Source organism: Moschus berezovskii, chromosome X (genome assembly GCF_049115385.1).
Source record: "Moschus berezovskii isolate FMDL1 chromosome X, NW_MosBer_1.0, whole genome shotgun sequence".
Lineage (NCBI taxonomy): Eukaryota > Metazoa > Chordata > Mammalia > Artiodactyla > Moschidae > Moschus > Moschus berezovskii.
The window spans coordinates 24786696-24813761 of record NC_142488.1 but is presented as its reverse complement, the minus strand read 5'-3'; the positions used below and the strand labels follow the sequence as shown (position 1 = coordinate 24813761).

Below are 27066 nucleotides of genomic sequence, written 5' to 3'. Positions count from 1 at the left end.
AACTGAAACTGATATTAAATAAGGTTTAAAACAAGATATTTTTAATTGCAACTTAACCTTTTATAAACAGTTGAAGAAGGTGTGAAGCAATGCATGTGTGTCTAATGGAATATTTCTTCCAATATTATCAAAGTTATCGATAAGTATAAAAAAAACTCATTAGTGTAACATTAAGACTTTATTTTGGGGGGCTCCAAAATCACTGCGGATGCTGATTGCAGCCATGAAATTAAAAGACACTTACTCCTTGGAAGGAAAGTTATGACCAACCTAGATAGTATATTAAAAAGCAGAGACATTATTTTGCCAACAAAGGTCCGTCTAGTCAAGGCTATGGTTTTTCCCGTGGTCATGTATGGATGTGAGAGTTGGACTGTGAAGAAAGCTGATCGCCGAAGAATTGATGCTTTTGAACTGTGGTGCTGGAGAAGACTCTTGAGAGTCCCTTGGCCTGCAAGGAGATCCAGCCAGTCCATTTTAAAGGAGATCAATCCTGGGTGTTCATTGGAAGGACTGATGCTAAAGCTGAAACTCCAATACTTTGGCTACCTCATGTGACGAGTTGACTCACTGGAAAAGAGTCTGATGCTGGGAGGGATTGGGGGTGGGAGGAGAAGGGGACGACAGAGAATGAGATGGCTGGATGGCATCACGGACTCGATGGACATGAGTTTGAGTGAACTCCGGGAGTTGGTGATGGATAGGGAGGCCTGGCATGCTGTGATTCACAGGGTTGCAAAGAGTCGGACACGCCTGAGTGACTGAACTGAACTGAAGCTATTATTAAAGTTAGATATATATTTTCACATATTAGAAATTCTTATATTCCTGGCTTGTATCATAGAAGATGGTAGTCCCAAGAGGACTTTCTAGAAGGTAATCCTGTGGGAATTCTCAAGCCATGAAAATTTAAGAGAATTGAAAGTACAGAGTATAGAATGCTATGTGATTAATTCTTGCCACCCTCTATGTGCTCAAATTAATCACTATTAACATATGAATTCAGAAAATGTGGACAAACCAAGTTATTTTTTCTAGAATGATGAATTATCTTGTTAGGAATTTATCTACCCACCTCTCCCCTTTTCCTTTTCTGTGATAGAGAATGAGAATCTCTGTGTGTGTTTATGATCAAGTGTCCATATTTAAGGAACAAGGCCATGGTTTGTTTTATTTTACTTTAAATAAACATATTTCTGAAATTTTCAGCTCATCTGAAGAAACTAATCTTTAAACTTCTAAAAGTGAAAAAAATGGCCATTTTCAGAGTATCAGAAATGATAAGGTAGATTCAATAAGGCTATTCATTTTTCCACCAGAATTATGAAATTTAGAAGTCAATCATAAGAGAACAAAGAAAAAGAGGCATAGCTAAACTCCTTATTTATTCCTATATATATAAGGGGTAAAGAGGGAGGAGTAAAGAAACCAAGTGAAGGAGGAAGAATGTGAAGAAGGAAAGGGGGAAGGCACAGGAGGGAGATGGAAGAGGCAATTTCTACGGTGGAAAGCAGATCAAAGACAACAAGCTAATCTAGTAAACTAAATCTTGAAGTCCAGCCTTCTGAGGTGAAGCCCAGCTGGAGCTGGAGTGCAAGGCTTTCAGGATGGCAGGCACTGTACACATTTTTGGTTCTCTTCCTCCTCCGACACATCTGAGGTACTGGAAGACTCATCCGAGTTGGTTTCCACCACCTCAATTCCAGTAGCTCCCCAGTGCGGGCAATGTCCTCTCTGTGTCAGGTGACACGTGAGGAACCAAAGCATGTGGCTTTTGAACAGATTAGTGTGGTGCTGTCTGTCTTTATCTCGTCCCCACTTGTTCCTCTTAACCACATTCTTTAAGCCAGCAAGGCAAGTGATAACTTTAGCTGTGGGTACCCAGATCTTAGCATCGCGGTCTAGGCCGCTGGTCGCCATCACAGGTGGGTAAGGATGGGGTTCAAGACAGTTAATAGTCCCTCCTTTATCCCCTTCCATGTACTGAACAATCTGGCAGGATGACTTCTCCCAGAAGAAGATATGCCCGCAATCACTGGCACTCATGACGAACTCACTTCTGGGACCATAGAAATTGACACCTTTGACTGTGGCATTATTTCTGTGCCCCTTGTATCTTTTCACATGTTGGGCTCCATCATCGTGAGAGGAATTGAAGAGCTAAATATCCTCATCATCGTAACTGGCCAGGAGTTCGGTGCCATTGTGACGGTACACAAGGCAGGTGATGTGAGCTTTAGCATCACAGTTGAGCCGGTGATGAGGACAGAATTTCCTGAGTACTCCATTATTATCACTCGCATTAATCTTCCTCTGGTCATAAATTCTTACAAACTGATCTCGTCCCCCAACTGCAAAATGGTGATTATTGGCAGGATTCACATAGATCGAATACAGTCCCACTCTCTTCTCCTTCTCTCCGGTTACCACCACTTTTGAAGCCGGCCGGCCTTGTCTGAGATCAATGGCAAAGACAATTGCATCTTCACCTGAAGTGAGGAACTTAAAAGGGGAGTCAGGATATAGACCCAAATTGTGGGAGGCTCCCCTGTGCTGGGCCACACATTTAGGTTATCCCGCGGTGTGGGAGAGCAGACAGCTCGGCTATGCGGATCTGCCCATCGCAGCCAAACATGGCCAGGGTGGTATCACCACAGTGGGAAAGGAACTTGGCTTGAAAAACATTATTTCTGTGACCACTCTCAAACTCCAGTACTGGCTGCCGATGCACCCAGTCCCACAATATCACTTTCAGGTCATCACTGCTAGTGGCCAGCCAGGTGCCACGCTGGTTAAAGTGCACAGTGTTGACACAACTATTGTGGCCTGCAAGCCGATACTGCAGGTGGAAACACTGCACAAAGACTCTTGCCCCACAGGCTTCAGACACAAAGCGGGCACTTGAACCCAGCTGCCGCTCTCGAAGAGCATTCAGGACTTTCCAGCGTGGGTTGGGGAGGGCGGATATCTTGGAAGCTACCCATTCCTCCAGGGCCCGATCCTCGGCATATAAACACTGGGCTTGGGCTTGGTTAGTCTCACGGCACTGTACCTGAGGCCACTGTTCTTTTGCTAATGCTTCCTCCACCTCTCCTTCCTCTCCCGGCTCTCCTAACTGGTACTGGAACTGGTTTCTATCACCCATTAAGAAATGTCCAGCATCTCCCATGCTTTCCAAATCAGTGTTTTTATTGGTACTTGCTCTGTTGGCACCTTGATTTGCTCTGCCGGGCTGGCCAGGGCTGCCACCATCGCCAGCACTGCCACCATTTCTGGTCACTTCCACATTGGCGCCACCTACCTCCACTCTGAAACGCTCCTTGGAGTTTCTCTTTATCTCAGATCGGCCGTCTTTGATGCTCACATAGTCAGACATCTCTTAAGGATGCGTGCTCTAGTCTGTCTGAAAAAAGTCTTTGAAGCCTGCAGAAGACAGTAGGCCGGCAGTGAAAAAGCTACAACTAGCAGCACGATCCGGAGAAGGCAATGGCAAGCCACTCCAGTACTCTTGCCTAGAAAATCCCATGGATGGAGGAGCCTGGTAGGCTGCCGTCCCTGGGGTCGCTAAGGGTCGGACACGACTGAGCGACTTCACTTTCACTTTCACACATTGGAGAAGGAAATGGCAACCCACTCCAGTGTTCTTGCCTGGAGAATCCCAGGGAAGGGGGAGCCTGGTGGGCTTCCGTCTATGGGGTCACACAGAGTCGGACACGATTGAAGTGACGCAGCAGCAGCAGCAGCAGCGCGATTAGTGTTAGCAGCTCAGTCGTGCCCGACTCTTTGCGACCCCATGGACTGCAGCCCACCAGGCTCCTCTGTCCGTGAGATTTTCCAGGCAAGGATACTGGAGGGGGTTGCCATTTCCTTCTCCAGGGGATCTTCCCAACGCAGGAATCGAACCCGGGTCTCCTGCACTGCAGGCAGATTCTTTACAGATTGAGCTACAAGGGAAGCCCCAAACCCCAAAATGCAAAGGGGTGGGGCAAGCGCCGCCTAGGGCATTACGAGTACGGGAGCTGGTAAGGTTCAAAAGACTTCATCTCATTTAGCGTCTTGCGGCATTTCGAGACTGTTTAGATTTTTCCAGAACCTAAGCCACGCCCCCTTAAGACATCTTGTATTGTCCGCTGCTGTGCCTACCATTCTAATGAAGTTTGATACAGATCGTGCTTTGAAAAACATTTTTATTAGAAAGTCATCTGCAAAGGTACTCCTCAGGCAATACGGCTATGGTAAGACTCTCAGTGCTTTTCTTAAAGATAATGTACAGTATGAAATGAAGAAATACGCAAGTGCAAGGAAAAATTGCTAAGGTCCCGAGATAGTGAGTTTCGGACATGCAAGAAATATTTCAGTAAATCAAAGAGCTTGAGGGAAAACTTGAGAGTCCTAATTGGTGGAAGTGGCATGTGTGTGCTAAGTCACTTCAGTCTTGTCAGACTTTTCGATCCCATGGACTGTAGCCTGCCAGGCTTCTCTGTCCATGGGATTTTCCAGGCAAGAATACTGGAGGGTTTTGCCATTTCCTTCTCCAAGGGATCTTCTGACCCCAGGATCTTCCTACTCAGGGATCGAACTCATGTCTCTTGTCTCCTGCACTAGCAGGCAGGTTCTTAAACGCTGACTAGTGACTTGCATTTTAGATTAAAAAACGAATATTTTTTTAGTATGAATAGATCCCAAGTATTGCATTAGACATACTTGTACTAGAAAAATTCATTATTTATCTGAAATGCAAATTTAACCGTGTCATGTAGAGTAATTTTATTTGGTATATCTGTCAGATTTTCTTAGAAGAGTAATTGAGTCCCTCAGTGTAATCAAAGCTGAAATTAACTGGTCAAGTTAAAGTAGACATTGAAAGGAGTAACTGCTTTGCCAATTTCAAACAGAAACACACCATTTTTCTCTTTCCAGCAGAGATTCTATATATTTATTTGGAGTTAATTTAAGGTATTTAGGAAATGCCAATACAATATTATGAAAAAACAATCTGTGATGTTATAGAACTATGAAAATATTTTAAATGCCTCCCCAAATATGTCAGAAGCTTTTTGCCCGGCGAGGAGTGGCGGGGCAGGTGCGGCAGGCAGGGAGGGTTTAGGGAAATAAACACTTTGAGAGACAGTTAATTGGTACTGCTGTGTTAACTTCAGAGCTTCTCCAAACGAGTTATCTAAGGTGATGTCGGTAAATTTTCAAAGGGCTACAGTAAACTGCTGACTAAGAATGCCAGAATGAAGAAAACTAGATTTCCCTGAGTGATTGCAGGATCAATACAAAATTGATTAAACATAAATGTATAAAGTTTTCTAAAGAGAAAGAATGGTTCCAAAGCTAATAGTAATGGAAAGACACATAAAAGAATATTCATAGCAATTTGTAAAGAATAGCACAGCAACTTGAAAACTACGTGAGAGCCCGTCAAAAGTAACATGGATGAGTAGACTACCATGTATTTCTATAATGGAGTAATGTAAAAAAGTGAGGATTAATGAGTTAAAACCAAATATATCAACCTGAATTAATCTTAACACAATGATGAGTGAAAATAAAAATGACAGAATAGTTAATAATTTCATTTTTATACTGATGTTTATAATTTTCATATATAATAAAACTATTTTAAAAGGCAAGAAAATAATTGATTCAAAATTCAGAATAAATATTACCTATGGAGGAAAGGAGGAAGTTAAAATCTGGTAGAGAGGAAGCTCCAATAATTCTTGGTAATATTTATAGCTTACTGTGGGTATAGGTGGGCTTCCCTGGTTGCTCAGATAGGAAAGAAGCTGACTGCAATGCAAGAGACCTGGGTTCAATCCCTGGGTTGGAAAGATCTGCTGGAGAAGGGAATGGCTACCAACTCCAGTATTCTTGCCTGGAGAATTCCATGGGCAGAGGAGCCAGGTGGGCTACAGTGCATGGGGTCACAAAGGGTCGGACTGACTGAGTGACTTTGTAATTCTTTTTATTATTTACTGATTGGAATATACATTTATGTACCCTTTTCTGTGTATTGTACACATTGAATAGTAGTTTTTTTAAAGAGAGCAAACCTTGGCTATGAATTGGCTTTTCAATTTAATTTTCATTTATTTGCTGTTAATTTAATTGATCCATTTCATATATTTCCATTCCCATTCCTCCCTTTATTCACCAGAAATTTATTTAGTGTTTCTATGTACCATGTACTGTTCTAGATTCTGACAATTCAGTTGAGAATAAAAGTGATAATCCTTTCACTCATGGAGTTTATATGTGTGTGAATGTTAGTCACTCAGTCCTGTCCATCTCTTTGTGACCCCATGGACTGTAGCCATGGTTGAACCTGGGTCTCCTGCATTGCAGGCAGATTCTTTACGGTCTGAGCCACTAGGGAAACCCCATTGAGTTTATAATACAGTAGAAAAAAGAGACAATAGGCAAGCCAATATATAGATAGAACACATGAGGCAGTGGTGAATGGTATGGAAAGAAATAAAGATATGGAGGGAACTAAGGTATGTAAGTAGATATAGACTGGAGGTTGTTATTTTAAATAGTGCATTCAGGAAAGGTCTCCTTTATGAGGTGACATATAAGTAGAGGCTGAATGAAAAGATAAATGGAGCATGCAGATATCTAGGGTAAAAACATTCCTTATACAGTGACACTGAGTGCAAATGCTCTAAAATTGTAAGACAGTATGAGTGTTCTTCAAACTTCAAGAAGGCCAGTATGACTTAGAGTGCAAGTAAGCACTAGGGAGAGTGTCAGGCAATGGGACTGAAAGAAACAAAGGCTTGTTGTCCATAATAAATAATTGTAATTTTTATTTCATTCTATGTGTACTGGAAAGTTTAGAAATTTTAGAATCTTGTGAACAGGTCAGTTGCATTATCTGACTGACTTTTGAAAGAGATGATTATGGCTTATATCTGGAGAATAGAATGGCATAGCAGGAGAGAGCAGAAATACTAAACTATTGCTTTAATCCAGGTGAGAAGTTAAGGCGGCTTAATCTAGAATGACGATGGGGCATGTTGTGAAAACTGGTGAAGTTTGAAATCAATTATGAAAGTAGAAATTATAGCATTTACTAATGAATTGAATGTGGCATAGTCAAGCTACTGGCAAGAAGCACATGTCATTTCGGCAGTTTGAAGCAACTCAATAAGTGCTTATATATATATATATATATTTTTTTTTTTTTTTGCAAAGGTAGGAGAAGGCTATAGGGAGATCATCAGGGAATGATCAGAATGGCAAGGCTGTTATGAACAGGAAGATACTATACCTCTAGGCCTAAAGGTGGGGAGGAGAGAGAAGAGTTATCAAAAACCTGAGATGGAAAGGGCAGTGTGGAGAGTCTGACTTGACAGGGGTGCTCATTAGCCATCCTTCAGTGTAGCTGTAGGGAACCAGCGGGAAATGTATTCCCGAGATTCATTCTTCTCCCTCTGCTCTCTTGATGATATTTACTACTGAGTCATGTGAGGAACGTAGGATTTTGTATCACCTAACTTTACTGAATTGACTATTTCTAACAACTTGTGAGTGTGTGTGTGTGTGTGGAGTCTTTAGAAATTTTCATATATAAGATCATGTTATCTGCAAATAAATAATTTTATTTCTTCCTTTCCAACTTGGATGCCTTTTATTTGTTTCTTCTTGCCTAATTTCCTTGTCTACGAGTTCCAGTACTATGTTGTCAAGAGTGGTCATCCTTGCCATTTTCCTGATCTTAGAGAAAAAGCTTTCAGTTTTTCACTGTAGAGTGTGATTGATATTGGCCGTGGTATTTTCACATATATCGTCTTAATAACATTGAGGCAGATTCCTTCTCGAACTCATATTAAGAATTTTTATCATGAAATATATTGGATTTTGTCTAAAAAATTTTTGCATCTATTGTGATCATGTAATTTTTATCCTTCATTCTGTTGATATGGCATATGACGTTGATTGATTGGCTTATGTTGAACCATCTTTGCATCCCAGAGATAAGTCCCAGATTTTCATGATATACAGTCCTTTTAATGTTCTGTTTAATTCAGTTTGCTAGCTTTTTGTTGAAGGCTTTCACAACTGTGCTCACTGGGAATATTGGCTTACGGTTTTCTTGTATGTTTGGATTTGGTATCAGGGTAAATAACAATGAAATATTCAGAAAGGAAAATAAGGAAATAATCCCATATACAATAGCATCAAACAGAATAAAATTCGCAAGAATAAACTTAAGCAAGGAGGTATAACGAAAGCTATAGATCATTAATGAAAGAATTTGATTAAGACACAAATGGCAAGATATCCCATGTTGATGTATTAGAAGACTTAATATTGTTAAAATATCCATACTACCCAAAATGATCTAGATTCAATGCAGTTCCTGTCAAAATTCAATCTCTTTTTCAGAAGTGAAAGACCAAACCTCAGATTCGTGTGGAAAGTGCTAGAGTTCAAGTTCTAATTATTGGATCCATAGTTAACAATACTGTATTTTACACTTGAGGACTGGTCAAGAGGGTAGATTTATGTTGTATTCTTACTAAAATTAAAACACCTAAATTAAAAAGAAATTAATTAAGCTTAAAAAAAGAAAGGAAGATAATAAATCTGAATGGGCAAATGTAAGCTACCTAGTCCTTGGAAAGTAAATTGGAATCAGTGATAACTTCTAAGTGTTATCTAGGAACAGTAAGTGAGTGGCATGAAATTTACTAAAATGAGTGCTAGGAATGGGGATGAGTAGTCAAGAATTCTGTTTTATTTATTAATATATCAAGTATAAAAATATACTCTTAACATTGGGAAACATTGAGTTGACAGTTGGATATAGATGTCTCAAATTTATAGGAGAGATTATAATATACATTTGGAAATCATTAGCTGCTGGGAATAAAGGGTACCACCTAGGGAATGAGTATACAGTGAGAAGAATAAAGATCTGAGGATTGGGTGCTGGAACACTCAACTGTTTATTTTAAGAAGAAAAGGAGACTCCAACCACATGGAGCAGAAAAAGTGGTCAGTTATTTAGGAGAAAAAGAATGAGAACATGAAGAAAGTGTAGAAACTATTTTACAAAGGAAGGATTGATCAACTGTGCCAAATATTGCTAAGAGGTTAAGATAAGGTCTGAGAACTGACCACTGAATTTGGAAACAGGAAAACAGATAACAAGTGACTTGTTACTTTTCTGTTGCCATACCTTACCAAGGATGTTATATGCTAGTGATAATGGTTTAGTAGGTAGGGTGAAAACTGTTAATGCAAGGAAGGTAGGAGAAGTTTCAGGAGGAAACTTATTCATAAGGAAGAAGGAATAGGTTTCAGTACACAAATAGAATTGTAACAGGAGAGGAGACAAAATATTTAGTACAGAGGCAAGTAGGTTGTTAGATCTGGTGTTGGAAGAATGTGCCTACTCTCTTGTAATTACTTCCATTCTCCCAGAGAATAAAGAAGGAAGAATATCAGCTATGAATGAGAAAGACTGAAACTGTGCTGGGTCATTGAGACAGAAAAAGCTGTGAAAGAGTCAACTCAGAAAATGGGAGAATGAGTCCCACAGAGATATGGAGAAGTGTTGTCTGGAAGCAGAGAGGGTCCACTTGTGGTTTCATACCATAAAAGTAAATTAGACAGCATAGTTGTTTGTTTTTCTCTATTTTAGATGCTTGAGGACAAAAGTAGAGTAGGCAAATTCCTGGATTCAACTTAATACTGAATTTTTTGCTAGTTGAGGTTAACGGAGAATTGGGGGGCAAAGGAGCTTAGATTCTACGTAATGAAATTATTATGATAATGAACCTTGAAATTTAAGTATAAAAAAGAGAATTGAGGACAAAAAGGGGAAGATGAAGAGGGCAAATTTGATAAGGTCAGCAGATTGGAGGTCCCAGTGGAGTCAATTTGTGATGTGATCAGGAATTATGTTCAACCATAGAGAATCTAGAGTTCCCTTCTGCTTCACAACCTTAAGGCCTGTAAGTACATATAAAGTTTGGAAGAACAGCATCCTATAATCTATACTCAAGCTATTAAAGCAAAAGCAATTTGATTAAAAGATAAGCTTAATTTTCCCAGAAGCTATTTCCTTAATCTACAAGAAATTTCCTACTCTAAGACATATTTTTTTAGAAGAAACCTTCCAGAACCATTTGAAGACCCCAGGAAATTGCTGTCATTGCTCTTACAGACCAGCAGTGCAGCAGCCTGATTGTGAAAGTGGCAAGTGAAAGTGTGGGGTCTCAGGAGACAGTCATTTCTAAAACAAACTCTGGAAAAATAAAATGACCTCTGTCACATAATGGACTTGTCTGGTTTTCTACCCTTATGAATATAAGACCCCCTTTAGGGAGACAGATTTGTAAACCAGTTTCATGAAGTGAATTCCATACCAAGATTAGTGGAGATTTTTCTGTGAAGATTTCACAAGATGTTGGAAAAACTTACATTTTTTAAAACATACTTCCTAGATTCAAATTTCTAGGAGGCCCAGAAACTTTAGGATGCCATTTGGAACCAGAGAGAGAGTATATATATATATATATATATATATATATATATATATATATGTAATATAAAATATATATATATTGTAGAAACAAATTCCATCATAAATAATTAAAAGAGCAAAACGTATGCTAATCGAATTAACAGAGGGCACAGTGAAAGTAGAATTACAGGAGAGACTGTTTTGAGGTAGACATGAGAGTTTAGATGGGCTTCCAGGAAAGATATTTGAACATAACATTGAAGGAAGAAGAGCCATCTCCCATGAGTTTTCTTCTGGGCCCTTAGTGTTTGCATGCCCACCCTCCACTGCCTCATCCTTGTTCTGTTCCAGTCTTTTTTGTGTGGTGTCAGGCAGGTAAACAGTTGCAGATTAACACATGGTCTCTGACAAGAGGAGGAGCCAGCATGACATACTGTGGAGAACAGAAAGTCTTGGTATGATTGGAGCACAGAGTCAGTGTAAACCATGGTATGTGATGAGGCCAGTCTGTAACTTGGAATGGATTATTGCAGCAGTTCTCAAACTTTTTGACCTCAGGACCGCTTTTCATTCTTAAAATTTATTGTGATTCCCAAAGTACTTGTACTGTGATTTATACATCTACTGATATTTGCCATCCTAGAAATGAAAGCTGACAAATTAACTATTTGTTAATTTATTTATTTTGAACAAGAATAGCAAATTCATTACATGCTAGCATAAATATTTTTAATAAAGGTAATTCATTTTTCCCAACAAAATGAACTTAGTGAGAAAATTAGCATTGCTTTACAATATTGCATTTTTGGGGAGTCTGGGTTAATAGAAGACATCTGGATTCTCTTATTTGCTTCTTCGAGCAATCTGTTGCAATATCAAGTTATTCAGTGTCTAGAGAACTCAACTATACGTTTGTGACAGAATGAAGACCAAAAAGACAAATAACAGTTTAGTATTATCATGAACATAATTTTGGCCCTTCAGACTTATTAAAAGGACCTCGGGACCCATCTTCGTTCCCCATGAGTCCCCAAGCACGCTTTGAGAACTGTTGCTTTCTTATAAAGGCATGTAGAGAACAAGTTGGATTTTATCTAGTAGATGATACATAGAAAAAAATCATTTAAGCAAGGGTTGGTTGGATTGAATTAACAGAGGGATCAGTGAAAGTAGAATGACAGGAGAGACTGTTTTGGGGTAGACATAGAAATTAGGTGGGCTTCCAGGCTTTTTAAAATGGTTACTCCCAGTATAGAAAATAAGTTGGATATAAGCAAGGTTAGATGTTTGGAAATTAATTAAATTTGAGCAATTTCCCACATCCTATCTAGAAGGACTGTTTTACAAACTCATGTAGAATACTGGTTATAGTTTTTAATGTGTGTCGTTTCCTTTACTCAAAAGTAAGTTACTTTGACGCATCTTTGTAACTACAGCTTTTGGTAGAGTATACAGAGTAGGAACCCAGTAAAGATTTGTTAAAAATAAATGAAACAACTAAATGAATACCAGAATATTGCAGATAAATGATGATCTCAGTTCGGTTCAGTTGCCCCCTGACAATTATGAAGTGTTCTTCACATCAGCATCAGTATCAGTTCAGTCGCTTAGTCGTGTCCGACTCTTTGCAGCCCCATGGACCACAGCACCCTGGGCCTCCCTGTCCATCACCAACTCCCAGTTTACTCAAACTCATGTCCATTGAGTCGGTGACGCCATCCAACCATCTCATCCTCTGTTGTCCCCTTCTCCTCCCACCTTCAATCTTTCCCAGCATCAGGGTCTTTTCCAATGACTCAGTTCTTTGCATCAGGTGGCCAAAGTATTGGGAGCTTCAGCTTCAGTATCACTCCTTCCAATGAATATTCAGGACTGATTTTCTTTAGGATGGACTGGTTGGATCTCCTTGCAGTCCAAGGGACTCTCAAGAGTCTTCTCCAACACCACAGTCCAAAAGCATCGATTCTTTGGCACTCAGCTTTCCTTATAGTCCAACTCTCACATCCATACATGACTACTGGAACAACCACAGCTTTGACTAGATGGATCTTTGTCAGCAAAGTAATGTCTTTGCTTTTTAATATGCTGTCTTGGTTGGTCATAGCTTTTCTTCCAAGGAGCAAGTGTCTTTTAATTTTATGGCTTCAGTCACCATCTTCAGTGAATTTGGAGCCAGAGAAAATAAGAAAGAAAAAGAGCCCAAGAAAATTTGTCTTATTCAAATTCAGACTTAAATTGAAGAAAGTGGGGAAAATGACTAGACCATTCAGGAATGACCTAAATCAACTCCATTACGATTATACAGTGGACGTGACAAACAGATTCAATGGATTAGATCTGATAGAGTGCCTGAAGAACTATGGACTGAGGTTCGTGACATTGTATAGGAGGCAGTGATCAAGACCATCCCCAAGAAAAAGGAATGCAAAAAGGCAAAAGGGTTGTCTGAGGAGGCCTTACAAATAGCTGAGAACAGAAGAGAAGCGCAAAAACTCAGCAGTGGCCACAGGGCTGGAAAAGGACAGTTTTCATTCCAATCCCAAAGAAAGGCAATGCCAAAGAATGTTCAAACTACTGCACAATTGCACTCATTTCACATGCTAGCAAAGTAATGCTCAAAATTCTCCAAGCCAGGCTTCAACAGTATGTGAACTAAGAACTTCCAGATGTTCAAGCTGGATTTAGAAAAGGCAGAGGAATCATAGATCAATTTGCCAGCATCTGTTGGATCATCGAAAAAGCAAGAGAGTTCCAGGAAAACATCTGCATTATTGACTATGCCAAAGCCTTTGACTCTGTGGATCACCACAGACTGTGGAAATTCTTCAAGAGATGGGAATACCAGACCACCTGACCTGCCTCCTGAGAAATCTATATGTAGGTCAGGAAGCAACAGATAGAACCAGACATGGAACAACAGACTGGTTCCAAATCAGGAAAGGGGTACATCAAGGCTGTATATTGTTACCCTGCTTATTTAATTCTATGCAGAGTACATCATGCAAAATGCCAGGCCAGATGAAGCACAAGCTGGAATCAAGATTGCCGGGAGAAATATCAATAACCTCAGATATGCATATGACACCACCCTTATGGCAGAAAGCAAAGAGCAACTGAAGAGCCTCTTGATGAAAGTAAAGAGAAGAGTGAAAAAGCTGGCTTAAAATTCAACATTCAAGAAACTAAGATCATGGCATCTGGTCCCATCACTTCATGGCAAATAGATGGGGAAACAATGGAAACAATGATGATCTAGTCTTGAACTTGAAGGCTGTGACACTAAAGATGAAGCAGATTTGAGAGATACACTCAGTTTACTGTTTGCTGACTAGTAATGCTGTTTAGCACTTAATATGCCAGCAAATTTGGAAAACTCAGCAGTGGCCACAGGACTGGAAAAGGTCAGTCTTCATTCCAATCCCAAAGAAAGGCAATGCCAAAGAATGCTCAAACTACCGCACAATTGCACTCATCTCACACGCTAGTAAAGTCATGCTCAAAATTCTCCAAGCCAGGCTTCAGCAATATGTGAACCGTGAACTCCCAGATGTTCAAGCAGGTTTTAGAAAAGGCAGAGGCACCAGAGATCAAATTGCCAACATCCGCTGGGTCATGGAGAAAGCAAGAGAGTTCCAGAAAAATATCTATTTCTGCTTCATTGACTATGCCAAAGCCTTTGACTGTGTCGATCACAATAAACTGTGGAAAATTCTGCAAGAGATGGGAATACCAGACCACCTGACCTGCCTCTTGAGAAATCTGTATGCAGGTCAGGAAGCAACAGTCAGAACTGGACATGGAACAACAGACTGGTTCCAAATAGGAAAAGGAGTACATCAAGGCTGTGTATTGTCACCCTGCTTATTTAACTTATATGCAGAGTACATCATGAGGAACGCTGGGCTGGAAGAAGCAGAAGCTGGAATCAAGATTGCTGGGAGAAATATCAATAATCTCAGATATGCAGATGACACTACCCTTATGGCAGAAAGTGAAGAGGAACTCAAAAGCCTCTTGATGAAAGTGAAAGAGGAGAGTGAAAAGGTTGGCTTGAAGCTCAACATTCAGAAAACAAAAATCATGGCATCTGGTCCCATCACTTCATGGGAAATAGATGGAAAAACAGTGGAAACAGTGTAAGACTTTATTTTTTGGGGCTCCAAAATCAATGCAGATGCTGATTGCAGCCATGAAATTAAAAGACGCTTACTCCTTGGAAGGAAAGTTATGACCAACCTTGATAATATATTAAAAAGCAGAGACATTACTTTGCCAAGAAAGGTCCGTCTAGTCAAGGCTATGGTCTTTCCCGTGGTCATGTATGGATGTGGGAGTTGGACTGTGAAGAAAGCTGATCGCCGAAGATTTGATTCTTTTGAACTGTGGTGTTGGAGAAGACTCTTGAGAGTCCCTTGTACCTCAAGGAGATCCAACCAGTCCATTCTGAGGGAGATCGATCCTGGGTGTTCATTGGAAGGACTGATGCTAAAGCTGAAACTGCAGTACTTTGGCCACCTCATGCGACGAGTTGACTCACTGGAAAAAACTCTGATGCTGGGAAAGGTTGGGGGCGGGAGGAGAAGGGGACGACCGAGAATGAGATGGCTGGATGATATCACCGACTCTGTGGACATGAGTTTGAGTGAACTCAGGGAGTTGGTGATGGACAGGGAGGCCTGGCGTGCTGTGATTCATGGGGTCGCGGAGATTCGGACACGACTGAGCGACTGAACTGAACTGAACTGAATGCTGTTTAGCTACTTATTGAATAAGGACTGTGAAAGAAAGATAAGGAACATCATTATTTGGGTCATCTACCTTCTGTGACCCTGATTGAGGGAGGATAGGAAGGATAGAATGGGGTGAAATTTGAAGGGATGATTTCTGGTTTCATTTTGAATATGATGAATTTCAGATGTTTGTGGGATTTGAGCCTCTCCTAGCTCCTTAAGCAGTTTTAAAGCTACATAGTGTCTTATTTAATTAAGCCAAGATCACAGTATATCCTAATATGTTTTCAGTGCTTTAATATTTTAGTATGTTTTTAATACTTTTGATGTTTTAGTGTTTATTTTTAATGTCTTAGTATTTTAATATTTAATCAAAATTCTTGGATTTTTGCTGTCCTAAATTTCCGGTTCTATTAGTGGATGCTGATTTACTGCCAACCAAGTGGGATTAATTTGGCTGTTGCACAGTGACTTCTTTTCGAATTCACTGCTTCTAAATTTCATCCATAATGTGGGAAGATGAACTACCCCTACAGCTCTGTGAAGGAACCTGCTGACCCCACATTGAGTCTGAATGCCTGGTAGAAAGCAAGAGACACGGCATTTGACTTATTCACAGAAACTAATAAGATAGCTTTTCACCATCCTCCTAATTTGCAGTCCCCAACTAAGGTTGAAGACAAATTTAAAAGTATGCCTATCAGCAAGCATGAATTTTTGTAAGTCACAATTCACTAAATAGACATCATGCGATTGAAAATGAAGAAGCATCATGCAAAGAATGTGTTATAAACAACTTAAAATGAGTTCAGAACGTGACAAAACAATCTGGCTTCATATTTTCAAGAGAGTAGCCCCAACAGACAGGGAAGAGCACTTTAAACACTAAAGGGATTCAGTTCTCATCTCCTTTTTTCCCTGCTTGTCTTTCCATCTGGCCAGAGTTGCTATTTTATCCAGTACTTTCTTATTTAGTAACATCCTGTCTTTACGTTTTGTTTGCAATCTATTCTGCAAGCCTAATTGTTGCCCTCTCCCAGGAGAATGTGAATGAGTTTAAAGTTAGAAAGGGAAGAATCTGCATGGATACAAAATAGCAGTCATTTAATTATAATTAGTCTGTTTGTCTTTCTTTTACTTATGCCAGAAATGTATCAATGACTTCAAAACATGAAGGACTACCACCTGCCTAAAAGTTGAATGCAGCCCCCTAGCTCTTAATTATTTTCTTTGCTTCAAATGAAAGCAAAATCACATTGGTGAAGATTTGTCTCTTGGTATATATCAGATATTTCTGTTAGTTGCATAATTCAGTGAGTTACAGAAAGTGTACCATTCAAAAATGTGTGTGTGTATATATATATATATATATATATAAACTGAAATGAGTATATATACATTGTACCATTCAAAAAATATATATATACACACACAATTTTCACAACTGTGTATATATGTAAATTGAAAGCTAAATTATCTTTGATTTTCATCAATTATTAATTATGCATTAATAAAGCATGTAGTCAACATAGAACACTCAATATCCATGTATCTCAATAGAAATATAATTTAAGTGAAGCTATTAGAACATTATTTCTAAACATCTGTAAAATGGTTGTTCATGATAATGTGTGAAATAAAGCTATAAAACTAAAATATAGAAAGATTCTGTTGTAATCTAATGGAATTCTTACTCTTCCCCATGATAGAGAATTAAGCACAAGAGATCTAAAAGTAATCAAAGGTATATACTTTATTAAACATACTCTTGGGAGTAGTGCCACTATTTATTTCTCTTCTCATTTACATGCAGAAGGGAATTTCTACTCTTCTCTGTTCTTGAAATACTTCTGCCTTTACTCCTACTGTGATAATTCAGACTCTGAAACATATGGCAGGCCACGTTTCACTGCTGAGCAAACTCACTGCTCACATGTGACCTGTGCTCTTGTCCAAACTTTTGCCTCCTTGCTCAGACATGGTGGGCACTCTTGGGCTTCTTGTCAACAGGTAGTAAGTATGCATGGACAGTGATGAGGGCTTGTCTTTAATAGAAATGCTGTCCATCCTTCTTGCTAGTGTTTTCTTTCACCACTGAATCTCTGTGTTAGTTGGATCTGGCATCCTTGTCTATGTACACTTTGGTGACATAGACTCAGTGCTCTGCGGGTCACATAAACTTCCGTTTATATACTTTTTTCTTCCCCCTTTCTCTTTGCTCCTTCCACCAAACCATCCACTTTCCATGAATATTCAGTTCAAAGATTGAGATTTTGGGTGAGTTAGGCGATCCCCAGGAGAAGGCAATGGCACCCCACTCCAGTACTCTTGCCTGGAAAATCCCATGGACGGAGGAGCCTGGTGGGCTGCAGTCCATGGGGTCGCGAAGAGTCAGACACGACTGAGTGCCTTCATTTTCACTTTTCACTTTCATGCATTGGAAAAGGAAATGGCAACCCACTCCAGTGTTCTTGCATGGAGAATCCCAGGGACGTGGGAGCCTGGTGGGCTTCCGTCTATGGGGTCGCACAGAGTCGGACACGACTGAAGCGACTTAGCAGCAGCAGCAGCAGCAGCAGGCGATCCCCACTTCAGCTTCCAACTTTAACCACGTTTTCTTGTCCAGCTTTTCTTGAGAATATTGTTCTGGGGTTCAGGAGAATGGTGGTTATAAAGTCCTATAAAAACTAATGAACCCATTTGATGGGGGAAAAGGTGAATGGTAGGATTTGGTTGCTTGGATTCAGTTTTATAAAATGCAAAGGAGAGGGCTAGAATATATGATTTCAGTGGCCAGTTTTAATCAAACACAAGGTGAAGCTGTGAAGCAACATGGCTGATTTTTTTTTTCTTTCTTTCTTTTTTCTTTTTGGTCAAGCCATGTGGCTTGTGAGATCTTATTTCCTCTATGAGAGATTCAACCCAGGCCCTTGGCAGTGAAAGTGTGGAGTCCTAAGCACTGAACCACCAGGGAATTTCCTGATATTCTTATATGGCTTCTAAATAAACTCTAAAGTAAATTTCAGAAATAAAACTACAAATGTAGTTTAATATCATATTCTTTGAAATAAATGTATTGCTTTCATGGTGACTATTTAGAAAGGTAGTGCTCATTAGGAACAGAAAGTATTTAGTGAGTTTGTTAAAAATTAGTACATATTGTCATTCATTTTAGTTACACTATTTACATCCCAAGGGGAAGGTACTCAAATAGCGTTTATTCATTACTGAGTGAGCTGTAAAGAAAGTTGTAACCAGAGAGCCAGAATAAGGAAGGGTCCCAAAGGTGTGGAGAATTGAGAAACAACTTGAAAGAGTTGAAAGAAACAGACTAGTTGAACAACTCAGTTCAGCTCAGTTCAGTCATTCAGTCGTGTACGACTCTTTGCGACCTCATGGACTGCAGCACACCAGGCTTCCCTGTCCATCACCAACTCCCAGAGCTTACTCAAACTCATGTCCATCGAGTCGGTGTTGCCATCCAACCATCTCATCTTCTGTCGTCCCCTTCTCCTTTTGCCTTCAATCTTTCCCAGCATCAGGGTCTTTTCCAATGAGTCAGTTCTTTGCATCAGGTGGCCAGAGTATTGGAGTTTCAACTTCAGCATCAGTCCTTCCAATGAATATTCAGGACTGATTTCCTTTGGGATGGACTGGTTGGATCTCCTTGCAGTCCAAGGGACTCTCAAGAGTCTTCTCCAACACCACAGTTCAAAAGCATCAATTCTTCGGTGCTCAGCTTTCTTTATAGTCCAACTCTCACATCCATACACGACTACTGGAAAAACTATAGCTTTGACTAGATGGCCTTTTGTTGCAAAGTAATGCCTCAATATAATGCTCAAAGTAATGCTTTTTAATATGCTGTCTTGGTTGGTCATAGCTTTTCTTCCAAGGAGAAGTGTCTTTTAATTTCATGGCTACAGGCACCATCTGCAGTGATGTTGGAGCCCAAAATCATAAAGTCTCTCACTGTTTCCATTGTTTCCCTATCTATTTGCCATGAAGTGATGGGACCAGATGCCATGATCTTCGTTTTCTGAATGTTGCGTTTTAAGCCAACTTTTTCACTATCCTCTTTCACTTTCCTCAAGAGTCTCTTTAGTTATTCTTCGCTTTCTGCCATAACCGTGGTGTCATCTGCGTATCTGAGGTTATTGATATTTCTCCCAGCAATCTTGATTCCAGCCTGTACTTCTTCCAGCCCAGCGTTCCTCATGATGTACTCTGCATATAAGTTAAATAAGCAAGGTGACAATATACAGCCTTAACATACTCCTTTTCATATTTGGAACCAGTCTGTTGTTCCAGGTCCAGTTCTAACTGTTGCTTCTTGACCTGCAAACAGATTTCTCAAGAGGCAGGTCAGGTGGTCTTGTATTCCCGTCTGTTGAAGAATTTTCCATAGTTTGTTGTGATCCACACAAAACTGGCAAAGGTTAAAAAGCCACAAGATTGAGAATACACAAAGATTGTTTCTTTCAGGATAGGAACAGACACATTTTCATAAGGCTGGTGCTTCACATATAAGGACAATAATAAAAATCATATGAAGATGAGATTATCCAATGTTTGTTAAATATTCTTGAAGCTATAGAGAGATCTATTTCTGCTTCATTGACTATGCCAAAACCATTGATTGTGTGGATCACAGTAAACTGTGGAAAATTCTGAAAGAGATGGGAATACCAGACCACCTGACCTGCCTCTTGAGAAACCTGTATGCAGGTCAGGAAGCAACAGTCAGAACTGGACATGGAACAAAAGACTGGTTCCAAATAGGAAAAGGAGTACGTCAAGGTTGTATATTGTTACCCTGCTTATTTAACTTATATGCAGAGTACATCATGAGGAACGCTGGGCTGGAAGAAGTACAGGCTGGAATCAAGATTGCTGGGAGAAATATCAATAATCTCAGATATACAGATGACACTACCCTTATGGCAGAAAGTGAAGAGGAACTCAAAAGCCTCTTGATGAAAGTAAAAGAGGAGAGTGAAAAGGTTGGCTTGAAGCTCAACATTCAGAAAACAAAGATCCTGGCAACTGGTCCCATCACTTCATGGGAAATAGATGGAAAAACAGTGGAAACAGTGTCAGACTTTGTTTTTTTGGGCTCCAAAATCAATGCAGATGCTGATTGCAGCCATGAAATTAAAAGACGCTTGCTCCTTGGAAGGAAAGTTATGATCAACCTTGATAATATATTAAAAAGCAGAGACATTACTTTGCCAAGAAAGGTCCGTCTAGTCAAGGCTATGGTTTTTCCCGTGGTCATGTATGGATGTGAGAGTTGGACTGTGAAGAAAGCTGATTGCCGAAGAATTGATGCTTTTGAACTGTGGTGTTGGAGAAGACTCTTGAGAGTCCCTTGTACCGCAAGGAGATCCAACCAGTCCATTCTAAGGGAGATCGATCCTGGGTGTTCATTGGAAGGACTGATGCTAAAGCTGAAACTGCAATACTTTGGCCACCTCATGCGACGAGTTGACTCACTGGAAAAGACTCTGATGCTGGGGAGGGTTGGGGGCGGGAGGAGAAGGGGACGACCGAGAATGAGATGGCTGGATGATATCACTGACTCTGTGGACATGAGTTTGAGTGAACTCCGGGAGTTGGTGATGGATAGGGAGGCCTGCCGTGCTGTGATTCATGGGGTCGCGGTGAGTCAGACACGACTGAGCTACTGAACTGAACTGAACTGAACAATATTTTTGAATTTAATTTTATTGATTTATTTATTTTGGCTGTATTGGGTCCTCGTTGCTGGGTGCAGGGTTTCTGTAGTCGCTGTGAGGGAAGGCTACTCATTGTTCAATGGATGGGCCTCTCCTTGTGATGGCTTCTCTTGTTGCGGCCTCTTGACTCTAGGGTACAGGCTCAGTAGTTGTGGAGCATGGGCTTAGTTGCTCCACTAAACATGTGGGATCTTCCAGGACCATAGATTGAAACCAAGTCTCCTGCATTGGTAGGCAAATTCTTTACCACTGAACCACGAGGGAAACCCAACAATGCACTGTTACTCAAAACAAAAGGTTTTCTTTTTTTTAATTGGAGGCTAATTACTTTACAATATTGTATTGGTTTTGCCATACATTGACATGAATCCACCCCAGGTATATGTGTGTTCCCCATCTTGAACCCCCCTCCCACCTTCCTCCCCATATCTTCCCTCTAGGTCATCCCAGTGCACCAGCCCCGAGCATCCTGTATCATGCATCAAACCTGGATTGGCAATTCATTTCACATATGATAATATATATGTTTCAATGCCATTCTCCCAAATCATCCCACCCTCGCCCTCTCCCACAGAGTCCAAAAGACTTTTATATACATCTGTGTCTCTTTTGCTGTCTCGCATACAGGGTTATTGTCACCATCTTTCTAAATTCCATATATATGCGTTAGTATACTGTATTGGTGTTTTTCTTTCTGGCTTACTTCACTCTGTATAATAGGCTCCAGTTTCATCCACCTCATGAGAACTGATTCAAATGCATTCTTTTCAATGGCTGAGTAATACTCCCTTGTGTATATGTATCCATTCGTCTGCTGATGGACATCTAGGTTGCTTCCATGTCCTGGCTATTATAAACAGTGCTGCAATGAACATTGGAGTACATGTGTCTCTTTCAATTCTGGTTTCCTTGGTGTGTATGCCCAGGAGTGCGATTGCTGGATCATATGGCAGTTCTATTTGCAGTTTTTTTAGGAATCTCCACACTGTTCTCCATAGTGGTTGTACTAGTTTGCATTCCCACCAACAGTGTAAGAGGGTTCCCTTTTCTCCACACCCTCTTCAGCATTTATTGCTTGTAGACTTTTGGATAGCAGCCATTCTGACTGGCATGAAATGGTACCTCATTGTGGTTTTGATTTGCATTTCTCTTATTATGAGTGATGTTGAGCATCTTTTCATGTGTTTGTTAGCCATCTGTATGTCTTCTTTGGAGAAATGTCTGTTTAGTTCTATGGCCCATTTTTTGATTGCGTCGTTTATTTTTCTGGAATTGAGCTGCAGGAGTTGCTTGTATATTTTTGAGATTAATTCTTTGTCAGTTGCTTCATTTGCTATTGTTTTCTCCCATTATGAAAGCTGTCTTTTCACCTTGCTTATAGTTTCCTTTGCTATGCAGAAGCTTTTAATTTTAATTAGGTCCCATTTTTTAATTTTTGCTTTTATTTCCAATATTCTTTGAGGTGGGTTATGGAGGATCCTGCTGTGATTTATGTCGGAGAGTGTTTTGCCTATGTTCTCCTCTAGGAGTTTTATAGTTTCTGGTGTTACATTTAGATCTTTAATCCATTTTGAGTTTATTTTTGTGTATGGTGTTAGGGAGTGTTCTAGTTTCATTCTTTTACAAGTGGTTGACCAGTTTTCCCAGCACCACTTGTTAAAGAGATGGTCTTTTCTTCATTGAATATTTTTGCCTCCTTTGTCAAAGATAAGTTGTCCATAGGTGCATAGATTTATCTCTGGACTTTCTATTTTGTTCCATTGATCTATATTTCTGTCTTTATGCCAGTACTATACTCTCCTGATGACTGTGGCTTTGTAGTAGAACCTGAAGTCCGGCAGGTTGATTCCCCCAGTTCCATTATTCTTTCTCCAGGTTGCTTTGGCTATTCGAGGTTTTTTGTATTTCCATACAAATTGTGAAATTATTTGTTCTAGCTTTGTGAAAAATACTGTTGGTAGCTTGATAGGGATTGCATTGAACCTGTAAATTACTTTGGGTAGTATATTCATTTTCACAATATTTATTCTTCCAACCCATGAACATGGTATATTTTTCCATCTATTAGTGTCCTCTCTGATTTCTTTCAGCAGTGTTTTATAGTTTTCTATATATAGGTCTTTTGTTTCTTTAGGTAGATATATTCCTAAGTATTTTATTCTTTTCATTGCAACGGTGAATGGAATTATTTCCTTAATTTATCTTTCTATTTTCTCATTATTAGTGTATAGGAATGCAAGGGATTTCTGTGTGTTGATTTTATATCCTGCAACTTTACTATATTCATTGTCTACTCTAATTTTTAAGATTTCTTTCCTTCTACTAACCCTGGGGTTCTTCATTTCTTCCTTTTCTAGTTGCTTTAGGTGTCAGTTCAGTCACTCAGTCATGTCTGACTCTTTGCGACCCCATTAATCACAGCGTGCCAGGTCTCCCTGTCTATCACCAACTCCCGGAGTTCACTCAAACTCATGTCCATTGAGTCGGTGATGCCATCCAGCCATCTCATTCTCTGTCATTCCCTTTTCCTCCTGCCCCCAATCCCTCCCAGCATCAGAGTCTTTTCCAGTGAGTCAACTCTTCACATGAGGTGGCTTTAGGTGTAGAGTTAGGTTATTTAGTTGACTTTTTTCTTGTTTCTTGAGGTATGCCTGTATTGCTATGAACCTTCCCCTTAGCACTGCTTTTACAGTGTCCCAGAGGTTTTGGGTTGTTGTGTTTTCATTTTCATTTGTTTCTATGCATATTTTGATTTCTTCTATGATTTGTTGGTTATTCAGCAGTATGTTGTTCAACCTCCATATGTTGGAATTTTTAATAGTTTTTCTCCTGTAATTGAGATTATCTTATAGCATTATGGTCAGAAAAGATGATTGGTATGATTTCAATTGTTTTGAATTTACCAAAGCTAAATTTATGGCCCAGGATGTGATCTATCCTGGAAAAGGTTCCGTGTGCACTTGAGAAGAAGGTGAAATTCATTGTTTTGGGGTGAAATTTCCTACAGATATCAATTAGGTCTAAATGGTCTATTGTATCATTTAACGTTTATGTTTCCTTGTTAATTTTCTGTTTAGTTGATCTATCCATAGGTGTGAGTGGGGTATTAAAGTCTCCCAGTATTATTGCGTTGTTGTTAATTTCCCCTTTCATACTTGTTAGCTTTTGTCTTACATGTTGTGGTGCTCCTCTGTTGGGTGCATATATATTTATAATTGTTATATCTTCTTGGATTGATCCTTTTTCATTATGTAGTGTCCTTCTTTGTCTCTTTTGTTTTAAAGTCTGTTTTATCTGATATGAGTATTGCTACTCCTGCTTTCTTTTGGTCTCTATTTGCATGAAATATATTTTTCCAGCTCTTGACTTTCAGTCTGTATGTGTCCCTCGTTTTGAGGTGGGTCTCTTGTAGACAACATATATAGGGGTCTCGTTTTTGTATCCATTCAGCCAGTCCTTGTCTTTTGGTTGGGGCATTCAACCATTTACATTTAAGGTAATTATCGATAAGTATGGTCCCGTTGCCATTTACTTGATTGTTTTCGGTTCGAGTTTATACACCCTTTCTGTGTTTCCTGTCTAGAGAAGGTCCTTTAGCTTTTGTTGGAGAGCTGGTTTGGTGATGCTGAATTCTCTCAGTTTTTACTTGTCTGTAAAGCTTTTGATTTCTCCTTCATATTTGAATGAGATCCTTGCTGCGTACAGTAATCAGCTGTAGGTTATTTTATTTCATCACTTTAAGTATGTCCTGCCATTCCCTCCTGGCCTGAAGAGTTTCTATTGAAAGATCAGCTGTTATCCTTATGGGAATCCCCTTGTGTGTTATTTGTTGTTTTTCCCTTGTTGCTTTTAATATTTGATCTTTGTTAATTTGATTAATATGTGTCTTGGAGTATTTCGCCTTGGGTTTATCCTGTTTGGCACTCTCTGGGTTTCATGGACTTGGGTGATTATTTCCTTCCCCATTTCAGGGAAGTTTTCAACTATTATCTCCTCAAGTATTTTCTCATGGTCTTTCTTTTTGTCTTCTTCTGGGACTCCTATGATTCGAATGTTGGTGCGCTTAGCATTGTCCTAGAGGTCTCTGAGATTGTCCTCATTTCTTTTAATTTGTTTTTCCTTTTTCCTCTCTGTTTCATTTATTTCTTCCATTCTGTCTCACTTATCCTATCTTCTGCCTCCATTGTTCTACTGTTGGTTCCCTCCAGATTACTACTCCTTTTGATCTCCTTTATTGCATTATTCATTATATATTGACTCTTTTTCATTTTTTCTAGGTCCTTGTTAAACCTTTCTTGCATCTTCTCAATCCTTGTCTCCAGGCTATTAATCTGTAACTACATTTTGTTTTCCAGGTTTTGGGTCGTTTTCACTATCATTATTCGGAATTCTTTATCAGGTAGATTCCCTATCTCTTCCTCCTTTGTTTGAGTTGGTGGGCATTTATCCTGTTCCTTTATTTGCTGGGTATTTCTCTGCCTCTTCATCTTGCTTATATTGCTGTGTTTGGGGTGGCCTTTCTGTATTCTGGCAGTTTGTGGAGTTCTCTTTATTGTGGAATTTCCTCGCTCTGGGAAGGTGTGGCTTGTCAAGGTTTCCTGGTTAGGGAAACTTGTGTCTGTGTCATAGTGGGTGGAGCTGGATTTCTTCTCTCTGGAGTGCAATGAAGTGTCCAGTAATGAGTTATGAGATGTCAGTGGGTTTGGAGTGACTTTGGGTAGCCTGTATATTGAAGCTCAGAGCTATTTTCCTGTGTTGCTGGAGAATTTGCGGGTTATGTCTTGCTCTGGAACTTGTTGGCCCTTGGGTGTTGCTTGGTTTCAGTGTAGGTATGGAGGTGTTTGATGAGCTCCTATTGATTAATGTTCCCTGGAATCAGGAGTTCTCTGGTGTTCTCAGGATTTGGACTTAAGCCTTCTGCCTCTGGTTTTCAGTCTTATTCTTACAGTAGCCTCAAGACTACTCCATCTGTCACTTCCAAAGCTGTTCCCTCTGTTTTAGCTTCTTCTGTTTGCTGGTCTCTTCAGTGTGTAATTTCCGTCCTGACACAAGGGGGTGGTGGTGGTAACTCTTTTTTAAGGCTCACTTGTTCAGTGGTGCTGTGGGGAGGAAGGAATGCCGCAAACAAATATCATTGGCGTCTGTGGGGAGTGCTCACAGTGTCTTGGCCACACTGGGTTTGCCCCTGCTCAGGGTGTGTGTGCTTTCCCTGTCTATACTCCTCAGGCTCTAGGTTGCTCTTCCGGGAACTGTCTGAGGCGGGCCCTGGGTTGCATGAACTTTCCAGGTCAAAGCTGCTCAGGTTCAGGTACTCGGGTACTCCACAAAGGCACAGACTCGGTTGGGCCTGCATTTTGTGCCCTTCCCCAGTCTGAGCAGCTCAGGTGACCAGGTGTTTGGCGAGCGTGGTCACTGCTACTTATCGTCTCCCTTTTCTGGGTATACAACCGGCGCACCTTCTCAGGCGGATGCAGACTGTCCAGAAGCCCAAGAAGTCTTGGATAGCAACGAAGGCTGCTTGCAGATTGGTAGAGGATGCCTCTCTGGGGCTGCAATTGCCCCCTTCCGGTTCTGGCTGCCCTCCCCTGCCTGTCTCGGTGGGGGATGGGCCGTCTGCAGCCAGCTAGCTCTAGTCAGTTCTTTGTTCTGTGAGTGGGTCTGGTGGTGTCTTAGGTTAGGGCTTTTTGCCTTTTCGCGGGGTAGCTATCCCATAGTCTGCTTTGCTATCTCAAGTTAGGTCCCTCAGATTACCCTCAGGGCATTCAGGCCCGGTCGTTACTCTAAGCGGTGCAGCCTGTGCCTCCCCGCTTGCTAGTAGCAGATGCCGGCGTCTGCGCTGCTTCTCCACTGGTAGTTACGGTTGGGCACCTAATCTGTGGGCTTTAATTATTTATTTATTTTTCCTCTCAGTTATGTTGCCCTCTGAGATTCCAACGGTCATCACAGACTCTCCAGTGAGATTGTTTCCTGGTGTTTGGAAACTTCTCTCTTTTTTAAGACTCCCTTCCCGGGACAGGTCTCCATCCCTACCTCTTTTGTCTCTCTTTTTATCTTTTATATTTTTTTCCTACCTCCTTTCAAAGACAATGGGCTGCTTTTCTGAGTGCCTGAT

At 40.3% G+C, this 27066-nt stretch overlaps 1 pseudogene; it reads right to left on the bottom strand.

Moving 5' to 3' along the window:
• Positions 1–1602: 1602 nt before the first annotated feature.
• On the bottom strand, positions 1603–3376 carry LOC129563822 (DDB1- and CUL4-associated factor 8 pseudogene; annotated as a pseudogene).
• Positions 3377–27066: the final 23690 nt, after the last annotated feature.